Genomic DNA, 16,970 nt, shown 5'->3' on the forward strand with positions numbered 1-16,970 from the left:
TAATGCTTAAAAATACATATGTGTTTTAAGCTTAAAGAAAATCAAAGGAATATCAAACATAAAAAATAGAATAGTGATTAGTCCTGGGAGAGAGAGGAAAGGGATATATTTTTTAGAAATAAACTGAGTGGTAATAATGTGAGTGCTGTTATTCTTTTTATCTTACACATACTTTATAAATATTTTCTATTTACTATTTTATTTTAAAATGATCATTTAAAAACTAGGCATTTGAGGAACAGTAAAAAAGGACTTTTGAATTGAACTCATAATCACAATTCTTTATAAACAATGAAAGGATTCTACATGCTTTCCCAACCAACATTCCCTGCCAGACAGCCTCTAAAATGCCCTTCAAAGATCCTCACCTGCTCAGATCTGTACCTTTATGCAATCCCCTCTCCTAGAATGTGGGCTAGACCTACTAGATCTAGTGATTCATTTCTAATAAATGGAATATAGCAAAAGTGATGGGATGCCACTTCCGGGATGACATTACGGAAAGACCATGACTTCTGTCTTCCTTGCCCTGTCTGTCTTGGTCTCTCAATTCCTTGCTTGCTCTGATGGAAGCCAGCTGCTATGTGAGCTACCCTACAGGGAAGGTCATGTGGTAAGGAACTGAGCCACAACTGGGCAGTGAGGACCTGAGGCCCTTAGCTCACTGGCCTGGGAGGAAGTGAATCCTGCCAACAATCATGTAAGTAAGTATAGAAGCAGATTTTCCACAAGCAAAGCCTTGGGATGACTGTAGCTCCAGCCAACACACAGATTGCAGCCTTGAGAGAGACCCTGAGATAGAAGATCCACTCAAGCAATGCCTAGAACCCAGACCCACACAAACCATGAGATAAGGCACCTTTGTTGTTTCCAATCACTAAGTTTTGGGGGTAATTGTTATGGAACAATAGACAACAAATATAAAGCCCACTTCTAGGAATTTATCTGAAGGAATCAGACGTCTCTGCAAAATATATATATACATCTATGTTCATCACACAGGTATTTATAATGGTGAAAAAACAAAAATAACCTAAATGTTCAACAATAACAGAATGGTTAAATACATTATGATACATTTATATAATGTCACATTTGGCAACCATTAAAAATGATACTATGTCACAGACATTAATAGATAATGGACTACAAACAACACTTTGCCTATAAATTTCAAAACTTAGATGAAATAGACTTATGCGTTGAAAGACAAACTACCAACATTCATCCAAGAAGAAATAGATAACTGGAAGTCTTACATATTTTAAATAAATTGAACAGAATTTGAGTTAAAAGTCTTCCCACATATGAAGCTCCAGGCCCACATGGCTTCATTTGCAACTTCTTTCAAACATTTAAGGAATATGTAATGCCTACTCTACAAAAACTTCCAGAAAATACAAGACAAGAGGATACTTCTTAAATTATTTTGTGATGCTAGCATTACCTCAATGTCAAAACTAGACAAAGACGATATAAAAACAAAATTCCAAAAAACTAAAAACCAATATCCCTCATGAACATTGTGTAAAAATCTTTAACAAAATATTAGCGAATTGATCAAGTAATATATAGAAATAATAATATGTCATGAGTAAGTAAGTGACATTTATTCTGAAATGCAGTTGGTTCAATATTCAAAAACCAAATCAACATAATCCACCCGATGAACTATGAACAGTCTAAAGAAGGAAAACCACATGGTCACATATCCATTCATAATAAAACTCTCAGCAAATGAGAAATAAAAGAGAACCTTATTTTCTTGACTAAGGGCATCATCAACAACAAAATATGCTCCTAATAACATAATTTGTAATGAAAGACTAAATGCTTCCCCCTAAGATTGGGAGTAAAACAAGGATGTCCACTCACATCACTCCTAGTTAACATCATACTGAGGGTCCTAGTCAATGCAATAAGGCAAGGAAAACATGTAGTCCCTTCAGACTGGAATGGAAAATAATAAGGCTGTCTATACAAACAGACAACATGATTGTCTACATAAAAACTCCCAAGAAATCTGTGCAAGAAAGCAACTAGAACAGGATACAAGGCCAATTTACAATATACAAAAAAATCGTATTTCTATATACTAACAAAAAAGCCACTGAAAATTTAAAATTTTAAAAAGAATCAACTTTAAAAAAGAATAACAAGGTTGGAGGACTGAGACTATCACATTTCAAGACTTACTATAAAGCTACAGTAAACAAGACAATGTAATATTGGTGAATGGAATGACATATAAATTGATCAAACATAACAAATTCCAGAAATAAACAAACATAGTCAACTGGTTTTTGACAATATGCAAAGGCAATTGAACAGAGAAAGTGTAGTATTTTTAACAGATGGTGCAAAACAATGACCTGGAACCCATATCTTGCACTACTTAGAAAAATTGCCTCAAAATTATTCCAAAGCTTAAATGTAAAACCTAAAACTATACATTTTCTGAGAGTAAATATAGGAGAAAATCTTTATGATCTTGTTTAGATAGGGCACACTAAGTACAAACCACAATAGAAAAAAATTGATAAAATGTACAAATTGGACTTCATCAAAATAAGAATTTTAATTTTCAGATTTGTGCTCTTCAAGAGATACTGTTAAGAAAATTAAAAAGACAAGCCAAAGAAAAGGAGACAACATATGCAAAGCACATATCTGAAAAAAAACTGGTAAGCAAAATCTATAAAGAACTTTCTAAGCTTATGTGGTAGACTGAATAATGTCCCCAACGTTATCCAGGTCCTAAACCCCTGGAACCTGTGAATGTTACCTCATGTGCCAAAACCGGACATTGCAAATGTGATTAAGAGTCTTGAGACAGGGAGATTAGCCTGGATTATCCAGTTAGGCCCTAAATGTAATCACAAGTGTCCTGACAAGGGGGAGGCAGAAGAAGATTTGACTACAGAAAAGAATGCAACGTGACCACACAGGCAGAGATTGGGGTGGTGAGGACATAAGCCATGGAATACCAGCAAGCTGGAAGAGATAAGGAATGAATTTTATGCTAAGATTTCCAGAAGCAACCAGCTCTCCTGACATCTTGACACCCCAGAAGACACAATTCTCACTTTTGGCTTCCAGAACTGTAAGAGGATATATTTGCATTATTTTAAGTCACTAAATTTGCGATAATTTGTTACAACAGCTTTAGCAAGCCAGTATAACTCAGCAGTGAGCAAACAGTCTAACTCGAAAATCGGCAAAAAATTGGAACTGACACTTCACCAAAGAGGAAATAAGGATGGCAGGCCTAGTGCAGTGGCTCAGGCCTGTAGTCCCAGCACTTTTTGGGAGGCCAAAGTGGGAGGATCACTTGAATCCAGGAGTTCAAGACCAGCCTGGCTAACATGATGAAAACCTCATCTCTACAAAAAATACAAAAATTAGCTGGGCACGATGGTGCATACCTGTAGTCCCAGCTACTCAGGAGGCTGAGGTGGGAGGACTGCTTGGGCCTAGAAGGTTGAGGCTGCAGTGAGCCAAGATTGCATCACTGAGCCCCACACTTGGCAACAGAGTGAGACTCTGTCAAAAAAAAGAAAGAAAGAGAAAGAAAGAAAGAAAGAAAGAAAGAAAGAAAGAAAGAAAGAAAGAAAGAAAGAAAGAAAGAAAGAAAGAAAGAAATAAGGAAGAGAGAGAGAGAAAGAAAAGAAAGAAAGAAGGAAGGAAAGGGGTAAAAAAGCACATGAAAAGATGCTCCACATCATTGGTTATTAGGAAAAAGCAAAGTTAAACTACAAGGAGATACGACTACACACTTATAAGAATGGCTAAAATTAAAACAATATATATCACAAAGTGGAACAACTAGAATCCTCATACTTTGCTTGTGGCAATGCGAAATGGTGCAGCCGCATTGGACATCAGTTTGGCAGTTTCTTACAAAGTTCAACACACATTTCCAATACAGCCTAGCAATCCTCTTGCTAGATATTTACCCCCAAAAAATAAAGACATGGCCATAAAAAAAAAACACTGTGTGTGAACATTTATAATGGATTTTTTCATGATCATCAGAATCTGGAAACAATCCAGTGCCCCTCAACTGGTGAATGAATAAATTGCAGTATATCCGTAAAATGGAATGCTATTCAGCAATAAAAAGAATAAATTAGTGATGTGAATCTCAAAAGACATTATTCTAAATAAATAAGGTAGACACAAAAGTCTACACACTACATGCTTCCATTTATATGACATTCTGGAAAAATTAAAATTACTGGGACAGGAATCAGATCATTGGTTGCCAGGGATCTGATCTAGAGGTGGGAGAAGGCAACTGCTTACAAAGGGGCATGAGGAACTACTTGGAATAATAGGAAAATTCACTCCCTTGATTACGGTGATAAATGGCTGTATACGTTTGTCAAAATTCATAGAGCTGTACATCTAAAAAGGATGAAATTTTCTGTAAGTAAACTTTAACTCAATAAACAAAGAAAAATTTAAAATTGGTACAAACAGTAACTTGAAAAAAAATGACCTTTTTTTGAGTAGATTAATGTGTATTGACAATGGAAATTGTCCTTGAATATGGCTAAGTGAAAGGAAAAGTTTGCAACACAGAAATTGAGGGGAAAAAATGGTATGCGTGAGTGCTATGGCCTGAATGTTTGTGTCTCCCTCAAATTCCTATGTTGAAATCCTAATCCCCAATGTCATGGCATGAGGAAGTGGGGCCTTTAGGAGTTGATTTGGTCAAGAGGGCAGAGGCCTGATGAATAGGATCAGTGCCTTTTTAAGAAGAGAAGCAAGGGAGATTATTTCTTTCTCTGTCACTTGAGCATACAGTAAGAAGACAGCTGTTTGTAAACTAGGAGGACGGCCCTCACCAAGAACCTGACCACGGTGGCACACTGTCAGGTATGCAGCCTCCAGAACTGTGAGAAATACATGTTTGTTGTTTAAACCACACAGTATATGGTATTCTGTTCTAGCAGCCAGGAGTCACTAAAGCAGTGTCTATTTACATGCACATATACTCAAGCACAATACACACGCATGCGCATATGTTTATGTATCTGGAAGGAAATACATAAAATATAAACAGAGGTCATACATGGTTGTCAGAATCTCTCATTCACTCACTTGCTCCTCTATGTGTGGCCCTGGAAAAGATACTTTCTCTCCTTTTGACTTTAATTCCTACATGAGCAAAGTGACAGAACTGTACTAACCTTCCCTGTATACCCCAGATGAAATGGTCCCCCATCACTCTAGGTCCCCTTACTGTGCTCTATTTTCTTCACGGCCCAGCATTGCTGCCTGACACTGTCTTATATAAGTATTATGTTTATAGCTTGTTTGTCCCACCAGAATAGGGAACTCTATGAGGAAAGAATTTTGGTCTGTTCTGTTCATTACTGCTGTTTCCCAAGCACTGAGAAATGTGTGGCACGTAGTAGGTGCTTAATAAATACTTATTTAATAAACAATTGAATATATCTTCCTGAGTGGTCCTTCTAGAATTTCTCACCTTCTCAAAAACTTTCATGATCTTGAGGACCTTGCAATCAAATTGCAGGGACATAATCCAAAAAATGAAATCGGTAGCACGTTAATCACTACAAACAGCATTGAAACAGAATGAGGGGCAGGAGATGGGTGTCGAGGCAGGAAGCAAAGGGTGGGGTTGGGATTGGCAAAGTGACTTTTGAGCATACTTTTCTATAACTGGAGCTGTGGGGTTGCAGATTAGGGTATGCCTTGATCTTTCTTATAACTCTCATATCCCTGGAGAATACGCCTTTATCCTATAGCCCGAGAAACTCAGAAAGTCTCTCTCTGAATGTCCCACAGCAAAACCTTCTGTACTTTATGCATCATTAAAAATTCAGGGCACTCTCAGTCTGTTCCACCAGCCTTCCCAGGTAAGAGGAAGCCCAGCTTAGGAAAAATGTGATGTGGTCCCATAGAATGGAAAGGTAGGAGCCAAGCTTCATACTGCAGGCGCTCATTAGCTAAGATCGCCAAAGGGCTTTGGCTACCCTGGCTGCCTCTATGCCAGCTGCAAGCGTCGTGTTTGCTCCGCAGAGGCTCAGCTGCTGCCAGACTTGGCCACAAGTGTTTACCCTGCTGTGCTGGCAAAGGCCCCAGTTCCTCACCAGTTTCTGTGCCTTCTCTAACTCAACAGCAAACAGCTTTTCACCCAGAAGTCACCTGGTCTCTAGGAGCTCTCTTTCGAAGGATGTCCTTCTGTCCCCAAAGGACGCTCATGAACACATGCAACGTTGGAGGCCCTAGCAAATTTGTAGAGATGGTGAGCTGGCCAGTCCCATGCTGCAGGTCCCAGTTGAGACAGTCAACTCACAGGTCTTCTCTCTGTGAGAACCACTCCAACCATCTTATCTATAATTGAGACTCCCACCTTCCTACTCTGAACTTCCCTTTACTGGCTCTGCTTCTGCACATCATTTCTCACCTCCTAACGTGATTTCCTTTGTTGCTGTCAATAGTCTGTCTCTGCCCACTAGAATTTAAATTCAATCGGGGCAAAATTTTTGTTGGCTTTGATCACTGATGTGAGCAGAATATATATTCCCAGTGCCTAATATAATCACCAGGGCTTATGTAAAGCACACTATGTGCCAAACAGTGTTTTACACACTTCATATCAATTGAAGTATTTAATCTTCACAAGAACCTATGAGGAAAGCACTATTAGGGTACCCATTTTATAGATAAAGAAACTGAGGTACAGAGAACGAAATAATTTGTCTAAGAGCACATAGCTAGTGAATGACAGAATTGGGATTTGAACACAGGCTTACCCTTCCTTAACCACTAGGATATATCACCACAAAACAAACAAAACAAAACAGTGTGTTGCACATAGTAGACACTCAGTAAATGAATGCAAGACTAAATCTATGCATGAAATTACGAAGTGCCTGCCTCACGTGGGGAATCCGGTCTGCTAGTCCACCACCACAGCCACCCTCCCACTCTCCCTAGGAGACTCCGTTTTCTCGCCAGTCCTTCCTTTCTCCCTCCCTTTCTTCCTCTCCCTCCTTTCCTTCTTTGTTCCCTTCACTTCTCCTTCCATTTCCTCTCCCTCTATCTCTCCCTTCCCTCCTTTCCTGGGTGATGTTGGAGAGGGAGTGCTGCTTTATGAAGTACGATAGCCGGGCAGCCAGCCCCTCTCCTGTCATTCTTTCCTTTGGGCCACAAATGCCCTCTGAGCACTTGTAACGCAGGCATTAAAGGGGCCAGGAATAGACATGAAACCAATTCTTGGAGTGCAATAAAGGAGTGATCTGAAGGGAGATTGGGTCTTGGAGAGACACACTTCCAAAGAACTCTGATGTAAAGCACACTGAGATGATCGTTGAAGAAGCGGGACTACTAGAGTCCATGGGGACGATGAGTTAAGACTTGGACATTAAAAATTACTCCATGCAAGACGTGGAATTTTAGCTGAACTCTTAAGTATGAACAAGAGTTTGAAATGTATCGATGGGATGTGCATTCCAAATAATGGGAAAATCAAGGCACTTGAAGCCTGTTGGAATTGTGAATTTGAGGCAGTGCATTCCCAGAAGAGATGGTCCCCACAGAGGATATAGAAGGCTGTGGGCCATGCTTGTTGGCCAAAGAAGATGTTCCCAGAGTCTGCCCCAAGTTGCAGACCTGTGGCACCTGTTCAGCATTTCCCAGAACCCTCCCTACAGGGAAGATGTTTGTCCTTGAGCTTCCATGTCACATCTGTTCCAGGTATAGGCTGCTGGGCATCTCACTGTTCTTCTTGCTTATGTTATGTCACTGGAACCCAACTGTGTCCTCTACCCTCTTTTCTTTTACTCCTTTCTCCCTTCTTTCTTCCCTCTCCTCCCCCTCTTCCCCCTCCTCCCCCTCCTCCTCCTTCTCTTCTTCTTCTTTTTCCTCTTCTTCTTCTTCCTCTCTCTGTCTGTCTCTCTCTCTCTCTCTCTCTCTCTCTCTCTCTCTCTCTCTCTCCCCCCTGCCACCTTGGTCTCATTTCCAGCTCCTGTCTATATTGATTTCTTACCTCCAGCCACTCCCGGGTCAAATTTGAGCCCTGCTGCCTTGCCTGGTTGGTGGCTGGTTTCTTACCCTACTGTCATGGCCTCACTGCGCACACTGTCAAGCAGGCAGGCATGGAGCAGCAAGCCTCTGGTATGTTCCTACTATGTGCCAGGCTCTGGGCCAGGAAAGGCACCCCTTTCCTCACCCCCTGCAGCTGGTGCCTCACCATCTGGGAAATGAAAGGGTTGGATTCTGTGATCTTGAAAGTTCCTTCCAGCTGCAACCTTCTAGGGGAGTATCTGAATGCCCTCCTTTTGAAGCTCTGAGTTCTGTAGGAAAATGATTACCATAAAAATGTTTCCAGGTTGGTGCACTGGCTTCTGTCAGGGCTTCACTATTTGACAACTTCTGCGCAGACTTAAGTGATATTTACACACAAAAATGTTTTACTGTGGGACGCCATCATTACCCTGGTGTCAGGGGCCAAGGATAACACCCCATTACAGGCCTTTCCTGTTATATGAAGAAAGAAAGATTCATTCATTCATTCAGCGAAGCCCAACTGTGTACACAAATCTGTACTAGGTGCTATAAAAAAATATGCCTGATCTCACCACAGGCTCAGAGAACACAAAATCATCCACTTTGTGGAGGAAGGGACTAGTCATCTATCATAATCCATCCCCTCCTCCACCCTAGGGCAAGTACCCCTCGGCTCCCCCCACTGCTCACAAAGGGGACAGATGCCACTAAACCACAGCTCGAAAAGTCTAATAGTAAGAGTCCCTCTAGTTCTACCCTCATCTAGTTCTGACATTTGACAAGGGCACATAGGAGCCCAGAGACACACTTGCTCTCATATCTTTGTACCTCCAGTCCAATTCTTTTTCTCCTATGGCCAAGTTGCTTATTTCATCACTACTGCACCCATTAGGTCATCAGATCCTCATAATAAACCATTCCCAGATGAGATAAACTTTCAGAAAGAGATAGTATCTTGTTCATGATGCCACAGCTAGAAAATGGTGGGGGAACCCAGATTCAAGTGCAGGCCTTCAACTCCAAGTCTAGTTTGTTTCACTGCAACCAAGCTGCTTTCCCACTGGGTCCTGTGTGTCTTCCTTGTGGACACATAGGTGAGATGCACCAGGGATCAATGTGAGGACACACATTTGGCTCTAAAAAATCCAGTAGGGGCAGGTCAGAGAAGACTTGGCAATGCTTGCATAGATATTTGGGGGGCTTGTGGACAGTCAGATCAAGGCAGTGAGATGTGATCACCAACAAGTCTCAGGTAAGGTTAACAGAGGTGAGCATCCTGAGAGGACACTTATGCTGACCTCTACCACTGACAGACTACTCATGGAGATAAGACATGCTAGGTGAATGTCTTGGAGGACACCGAGCTCCTTGTTCCTGGAAGGCAAGGGGTATATAGAGGCTGTGTGACCAGTTGGCAGTTTGCAATTCTAGAAAGGATTTTTGTGTGCATAGTGGTGTGAGCTTCTATGGCCCCCTGCATTCCTAGAGGCAACACCTTCTCTAACTAGTCTTTCAGCTCTCGGGGTCTTTTTGAGAGGTAAGGTAGGGAGTTCTGGCTGTCTGGGCCCAGCCCTGAGACATCTGGAAAGCCCAGTGCCAGTGTCATATGTCCAGATGGAGCATGAGGTATGGAAGTGGAGGTGACGCTCCCAAAGTAATGTGCATTTTAAGTGCACTAGATCAGATATGTACCCTAAGGTATCTAATGGGGAATTACATTGAGAACACATTTTGTAAATTCTCCTTCTTCTGGCTTCAATACATTCCTTAACCATTCCTTAACCACTAGGTTATAAGAGTTCTTATAACAGCAGAGTTTATGGGGCAGAGGAACAGAAACAGGGTGGGTGAGGATTGGAGGTGAGCTATGGGAGCCAGAAAGGTGGCCCTAGTAAGATTCTCAGTGCAACTCAATGTCACAACTTTGACTGAGGGTGTGTGTTCAAAACCCTGTGCTGTGGACAGCACAGAGATTAAAAATAGCCACCAGCCATGTCCTCCTCTTCCCAACTAGTGTACAGTCTAGTGGGAGAGACTAGAAGTACCAACTAGTTGTAATAGGAGTTAGAAAAGATCAAGTCCTAACTTGTAGACCCAAATGCCATAAGAGATGCTAAAAAAAAAAAAAACAGGTGGTACTTGGGAGGTGGCAGAAATGGGGGTAGCAGCAGCAATTCAGAGGCAGACACAGCACAAGCCCATTGAGGACTAGCAGCATGTTTTGGTTTTCCTACAAAGTCATCCAAGGTGTGTGTGTGGTGAAGAGACAGTATGGAGGGCGCAGGGATGGGATGAACTGTGTGTGGGAGAGCACACTGGAGAGGTGTGCAAGGTGGGGCCACATTTTGGGTAGAACACACACACACACATTTCTTGGCTTTTAGCACATCTATGTTATAAAGGCAAACACAAATTAAGATACTTAATTCTTCCTGTTGAGAAATAAGAGAAGTGACTCCTCCTGTTCCATTTTATTTAAACGTTTCTTTTTCTGTTGTTTTCAAATGTATATAAATCTTCCCAGTGATTACATAACCCTCTTGCCACTGTCACAAGTCAAGAATGTTTCCTCGTGGACCTGGGAGCCACCTTTTCAAGATGTGATTATCAAGGAAGATAATGTCTAATCTTCCAGTTTCCTGGAAAAAGATGGGCCTAACCTCTACTGTCACCTGACTTCAAAGCTTCAAAGGATAGGCTGACTCTTACTAGAGGTAATGTAGCTGGTGACTTTAAGTTGAAGCCAATGCTTAATTACCATTCCAAAAGTCCTAGGACCTTTAAAAATTATGCTAAATCTACTCTGCCTGTGCTCTATAAATGGAAAGACAGAGCTTGGATGACAGCACATCTGTTGACGGTATGGTTTACTATTTTAAGCCTACTGTTGAGACTCTCAGCTCAAAAACCAGAGATATTCTTTTCAAAATATTACTGCTCATTAACAATGCATCTAGTCACCCAAGAGCGCTGATGGAAATGTACAAGGATATTAATGTTGTTTTCATGGCTGTCAGCACATCCATTCTGCTGGCTATGGATCAATGAGTAATTCTGATTTTCTAGTATATTAGCTAAGAAATACATTTCATGAGGCTACAGCTGCCATAGATAGTGATTTCTATGATGGATCTGGGTAAAGTAAATTGAAAACCTTCTGAAAAGGACTCACCATTCTAGATGTTGTTGAAAACATACATGATTCACAAGAACTCAAAACATAAACAATCATAGGAGAGTAAAAGAAGTTGATTCCAACCCTCACGGATGACTTCGAAGGGTTCAGTGCTTCAATGGGGGAAGTCGTTGCAGATGAGGTATAGCAAGAGAACTGGAATTAAAAGTGGAGCCTGAAGATGTGACTGAATTGCTGCAATCTCATGATCAAACTTAAACAGATGAAGTGTTGCTTCTTAAGGATGAGCAAAGGAAGGGTTTCTTGAAATGGGGTCTATTCCTGGTGAAGATGTTGTGAAGATTGTTAAAATGGCTGCAAAGTATTTAGAATACTTTATAAACCGTTGATAAAGTGGCAGCAGTGTTTGAGAGGACTGGCTCCAGTTTTGAAAGAAGTTCTGTGGATAAAATGCTATCAAACAGCATTGCAAACTACAGAAAAATCTTTCATGAAATGAAGAGTCAATCGATTCAGCAAACTTCATAGTTATGTTAAGAAATTACCACAGCCACTCCAACCTTCAGCAAGTACCACCCTGATCAGCCAGCAGCCATTCACATCAAGGCAAGACCCTACACCAGCAAAAAAATTACCATTAGCTGAAGCCTCAGATGATCATTAGCATTTTCTAGCAATAAAGTGTTTTAAAATTAAGGTAGATACATTGCTTTTAGACATAATGTTATTGTACACCTAATAGACAATACTATAGTATAAACATAACTTTCATATGCACTGAGAAACCAAAAAAAATTATGTGACTTGCTTTATTGCAATATTCACTTTATTGGGGTGGTCTGCAACCAATCTGCAATACTTCTGAGGTATGCCTAGTGTGAAATTTCTTTCTGTCCTTGCAATACCTTTAGCTGGTTGCCTGTGATTCACATCACAGTCTGATTTAATGTTTATTCAAGAAAATAGTTTTCTTTCTCTTCTACCTTTACAGAGAGGTTATCCAGGTTGGGAGGAGATTTTGTTTTTAATTTCATTTCCCCCAATTACATAGACAAACTCACATGCGCGTGCACACACACACAATCACACATACCCTCACACACACAATGAAGCACACTGACATACTCAAATGCACACACACTCATATACACAGCCCCACACGCTTGCACACATACTCCCTTCGCTTCGCCCCTCTTGGAAGGCGATCTCTTTTTCCCAGGACAGGAGCTAGAGGAGCAGCCTGGGACCTCTCAGCCAAGAAGGCAAGGGCCAGGCATGCCCAGGCCTGGAGCGCTTTCTTCATCTTTTATTATGTCTTTTTATTACCTATGCTCGAATCACCAGCTGCTCCTTGCTTTGCTTCTCCTGGGTTTCATTTCCCTCTTGAAGCAGTATTTTCCTCTCTCAAGTGTTTCTAACTTTTTCCACCCAATTACGGATAAAGGAAGAACTGAGAACAGGAAAAACAACCAAAATAAAATCTATAGCTATTTAGCATTGAAATCCTGCAAGAATTTTGGGTTTTCCCTTGGATTTCTCTCACCCACTCACGCATTCATCAATTATGTATTTATTTACTGAATCAATATTGGAGAGTGCAGCTCGGGCCGGGTGTGCCAGCCTCCAAGAGAACACCTGCTGGCCGCAGGGCTCTCAGTCTGCAGCCAGCCCTAGGTCCCGCCCCTCAGCTTTGGGCTGTGGGTGGGAGGGGCTCTTGGTCTCCCCAGACCCGCCCACAGTCCGCTGGAAAGACGTGCTGCTCCAGACCAATCAGAGAGGCCTGAGCGGGGAGCCGGCCTTGCCCCACCCTCCCCTGCCCCGCCCACTTGGCGTGGAAACCCAACTTCGAGGTCTCTGGCAACCAAGCCTCGTGCTCCGCCAAGAGCAGTGTTTCCAGAACCCTCGGGCTCTGGGTCTTGGTGAGCCCAGCCTAGCTCTCTCTGCACCATCACTTGCTCTTTTATTCAGCCCACTGGTTGTGAGCACCTCCTCAGAACCTGGACCTCTAGATGGGGGGAAATGTGTGTATATCTTGGGGCGTGGCCTTGTCATATCTGTCCTCAGGGTTCCCTTGTCCAGTTCCTCTTCTGGTAGCATAGCCTCTGGTTGCAGGCCCATCAGGAAAGCACTTGGTCCAGGATATTTCACCTTGGGGTTGGTAACTGGAGCGCGGCCACCCCTCATGGGCAGGAGATCCTCTGTATGTATCAAACCACTGGTGTGCCAGGGGAAGTGGGATCCTAGGCTGAGCTGGCACCACGCTGGACAGATGGTGGGGCCCATTTCCCGACTACCCAGTGCCTACTTCTGTTTGCCAGAAGGCCCATGGGCTCCGGGTGAGAACAGTTCTGAGGCATGGACCCTGACCATTCCCTGACTCCATCGGTGTAAGGCCGGTTGCCTCGCCGGGAGCACGGACACCCCCCCTTTTTTTTTCTTTCTGAAAGCTCAGACTTGCTCAGGCAGGCTCATGCTCATGCAGGTTCCCTTTTCCCCTTCTAGCACAGTCTTCCCTTAAAGAGCCCAGTATGCAAACAAGGTGCGGTAACCCTAGCCTCTTGCTAACCAATAGCAGCTGAATCTTAACAACCAATAGCAGCCGAGTCTTAACAACCAATAACAGCCGAGTAATTCCAACCAACAAGAAGCCAAGTCCTAGGTCAAGGCTTGTAACTACCCAATAGCAGTCTGGCTCTCCCACAACCAATCCAGCTGTTTCACTCCCTATAAAACCCCACGTCTGAGAGGAGTCCGTGCGACTTCTCTGGCTCCTCCTGTCCGGACGGCAGAACCTCACCCGGGAGCCTGAATAAATTCCTTTGCATTAGATTATTTTTGTGCTGGCCTCAGTTTCTTCGTTTTAAACGCGGCAAGAACCCAAGAACAAACCTTACAATCGGCAAGTCCCTTCATCAGCTCAAAGATCCCAGCTTAGCTGTCTGGCAGATAGAGCTGGAAGATGTAGCCTGACGTAAATTTTAGGGCATTCAAGAGTCAGGAGACAAGGGGCATTGTGAGGCCCTCACCAGACTGAAATTGCCCTTAGTTTCAGTATTTCTACCTGGAAATGAAATGGGGATGGTATAAATTGTAGGGTTTGTGAACATGCTATTTAAAATGAAGTGCAAGACATCACATGCTTTAGGGCAACAGTGGTGGCCAGAGGCTGATGTGAGGTAAGGAAGACACTTGAGTAAAAATTCATTGCCTCGGGTGAAGGGGGCGCTGACAATGGAGGTTTTAACTATAATAATCCTTTAGTTCTTTTTTTTTCTATAAATGGAACTATACTTTTTCACCAGGCAGCATATTTTACCAATTTGTTGGGGTTTTTAAAAAGACATTACACCTTACATTACAAAGAAGCCAGAGTTATTCTCTCTCTCACTTTCTCTCTTTTTAAATACGAGTTTTGTTGATTGTACAGTGGAGCTTATTTCTATTTTTTTAATGTCTTAGTTTTAAAAACACCGTGCTGTTTAGGTATAGGCCTCGGCAAGTATCAGTTGGTGTTTCAAGTATGGCTGTTTGATCCAATCCCACAGCCAGCCACCCAAAAGGAAACTTCAGGGATCTAAGTTTTTTTCGGGTAAGTAAAGCAATTTGGGGTTGCAAAACTTGTCTTTGGGTGTATACTTTCCACATCACTAGGTTAATAGTATAGAAGTTTACAAAAATATGGTGGAGAAAAGACTAGACAGAGTTAGGAACTATACATTCTCTAATTCTACCACTGACCTAGGGAATTTGGGGCAAGTCACTTCCCATCTTTAGCTGTCAGTTTTCTCAACTACAATTAAAGTGCCAAACTGGGGCTCTTTCAGTTTGAGAATCAGTTTCTGACTTTAAGCGGCATTGTGAAGCCTTCGCCAGACTCTGAAATCTTCCCTGGCCTCAGTTTTTTCACTTATGAAATGGGGATGTTATAAATTGTAGGATTGTAGGGATTGTGAATATACCCTGTAAAATGAAGCACAAGACACATGCTTTAGGGCAGCAGTGGTAGGAAACTACTACTCTGGTCTCCTCTGTAGTGGCCATACCCCCAACATTCCATTTCATTCCCATGGCAACGGCTCTGTTTGGGTTCCACTTGCCTCTAATTCTTTTGTAGCACTGCAGGTAGGAGGTTTCAGGGCTCTGTTGAGAGGGCTGTCTGCTGGCTAGATTCGTTCCTTCTCTTACAGAGTCTGAGTTTATTTTTGGAGTTCTCTCTACCTCGGTAAGCACACAGTAAATGTTGGTAGTGTGTAAGTCAGCATGAAAAAGAGATATAACAGCTTTTGTTTATATTAAAAAAAAACACTACTATGTAAATTAGATAAGCAGTTTGTCTCACAGCTAATCTCATTTATGAATGGTTCTTGTTTGAGTTACCACACAAGTGCAACTTAGGCTGCTAATGTGAGAGTGTAGAAGTGCCAGCCTGGGAGTCAGGAGTCAAGCTACGTCCCACTAGATAAATGTGTGACTTCCTGCGAGGCCCTTCCCCTCTCTGAGCCATGGTTTTCTCATCTGTACAAGGAAGAGTTTAGACTACTGTTATAGTTTGAATTGTCGGCCCCGTCACCCACCTCATCCCCAAATTCATATGCTGAAATCCTAGCCCCCAGTACCTCGGAGTATGACTTTATTTGGAAACAGCATCACTGCAGATGTAAATAGTTAAGTTCATACATGTGTAGGACGGGCCTCTAATGCATTATGCCTGGTGTCCTTATAAAAAGGGAAAATTTGGACAGAGACATAGATGCAGGGAGAAGGCTGTTTGAAGAAAAATGCAGAGATCAGGGTGATGCTTCTACAAGCCAAGAAATGTCAAAGATTGTCAGCAAACCACCAGAAAATAGAGGAGAGGCCTGGAACAGTCCTTCTTTCACAGCCTTCAGAAGGAACTAGCCTTGCCAACATCCCCATCTCAGACTTTTAACCTCCGGAACTGGGAGATGATTAACTTCTGTTGTTGAAGCCACTTAGTTTGTAGCATTTGTTATGGCAGCCCCGCAAACTACAACAACAGTGGTTCCCAGTTTTTTTTTTTTTTGGTGGGGGAACAGGGTCTTCCTCTGTCACCCAGGCTGGAATGCAGTGCAATGGCACGATCTTGGCTCACTGCAACCTCTGCCTCCTGGGTTCAAGTGATTTTCTGCCTCAGCCTCCTGAGAAGCTGGGATTACAGGCATGTGCCGCCACACCAAGCTGGTTCCCAATCTTTTCATAATCAAGAACTATTTTGCTCTTTTTCCTTTTGTGGACCCAATTTATTTATTTAACAAATATTTATTAATTCCTACTATATACCAGGTCCTACTCTAGGCATTGGGGAATAATAAGTCACAATTCTGTTCCCCCATTTGTGTTCATTCCATGTTTTAAAAGATTTACTCTACTAAGTATACTAAGGCTTATTTTCATAATAATTTGTGAACAGTCTTTTCTTATGTGATAACTAGGATAACCTCATCATGATACATAGTAAGTGCCGAAAATCAAAGAAAGGTGATGTTTTAAGTAGCTGTGGATGCCTTATAGAAAGTAAATAGATTCATTAGGTTTTTAAAAATACTAAAAATTGATTTCAGAACCACAATTACTATATTTATGGGTCCCTAGGGGTTCAAGGACCTCATTGCAGGCTGATATGTAGAGCAGAGATCAGAAAACTCTTCCTGTAAAAGGGTCAGATGGTAAAAATTTTGGGCGTTGTAGATCATTTTGGGCATTGCAGATCATACCATCTCTGTCACAACTACTCAACATTGCTATTGTAGACAATACAAACAAATGAGAA

This window comes from Aotus nancymaae, unplaced genomic scaffold (genome assembly GCF_030222135.1).
Source record: "Aotus nancymaae isolate 86718 unplaced genomic scaffold, 86718_ANA_hifiasm-v0.15.2.pri h1tg000138l, whole genome shotgun sequence".
Classification (NCBI taxonomy): Eukaryota; Metazoa; Chordata; class Mammalia; order Primates; family Aotidae; genus Aotus; species Aotus nancymaae.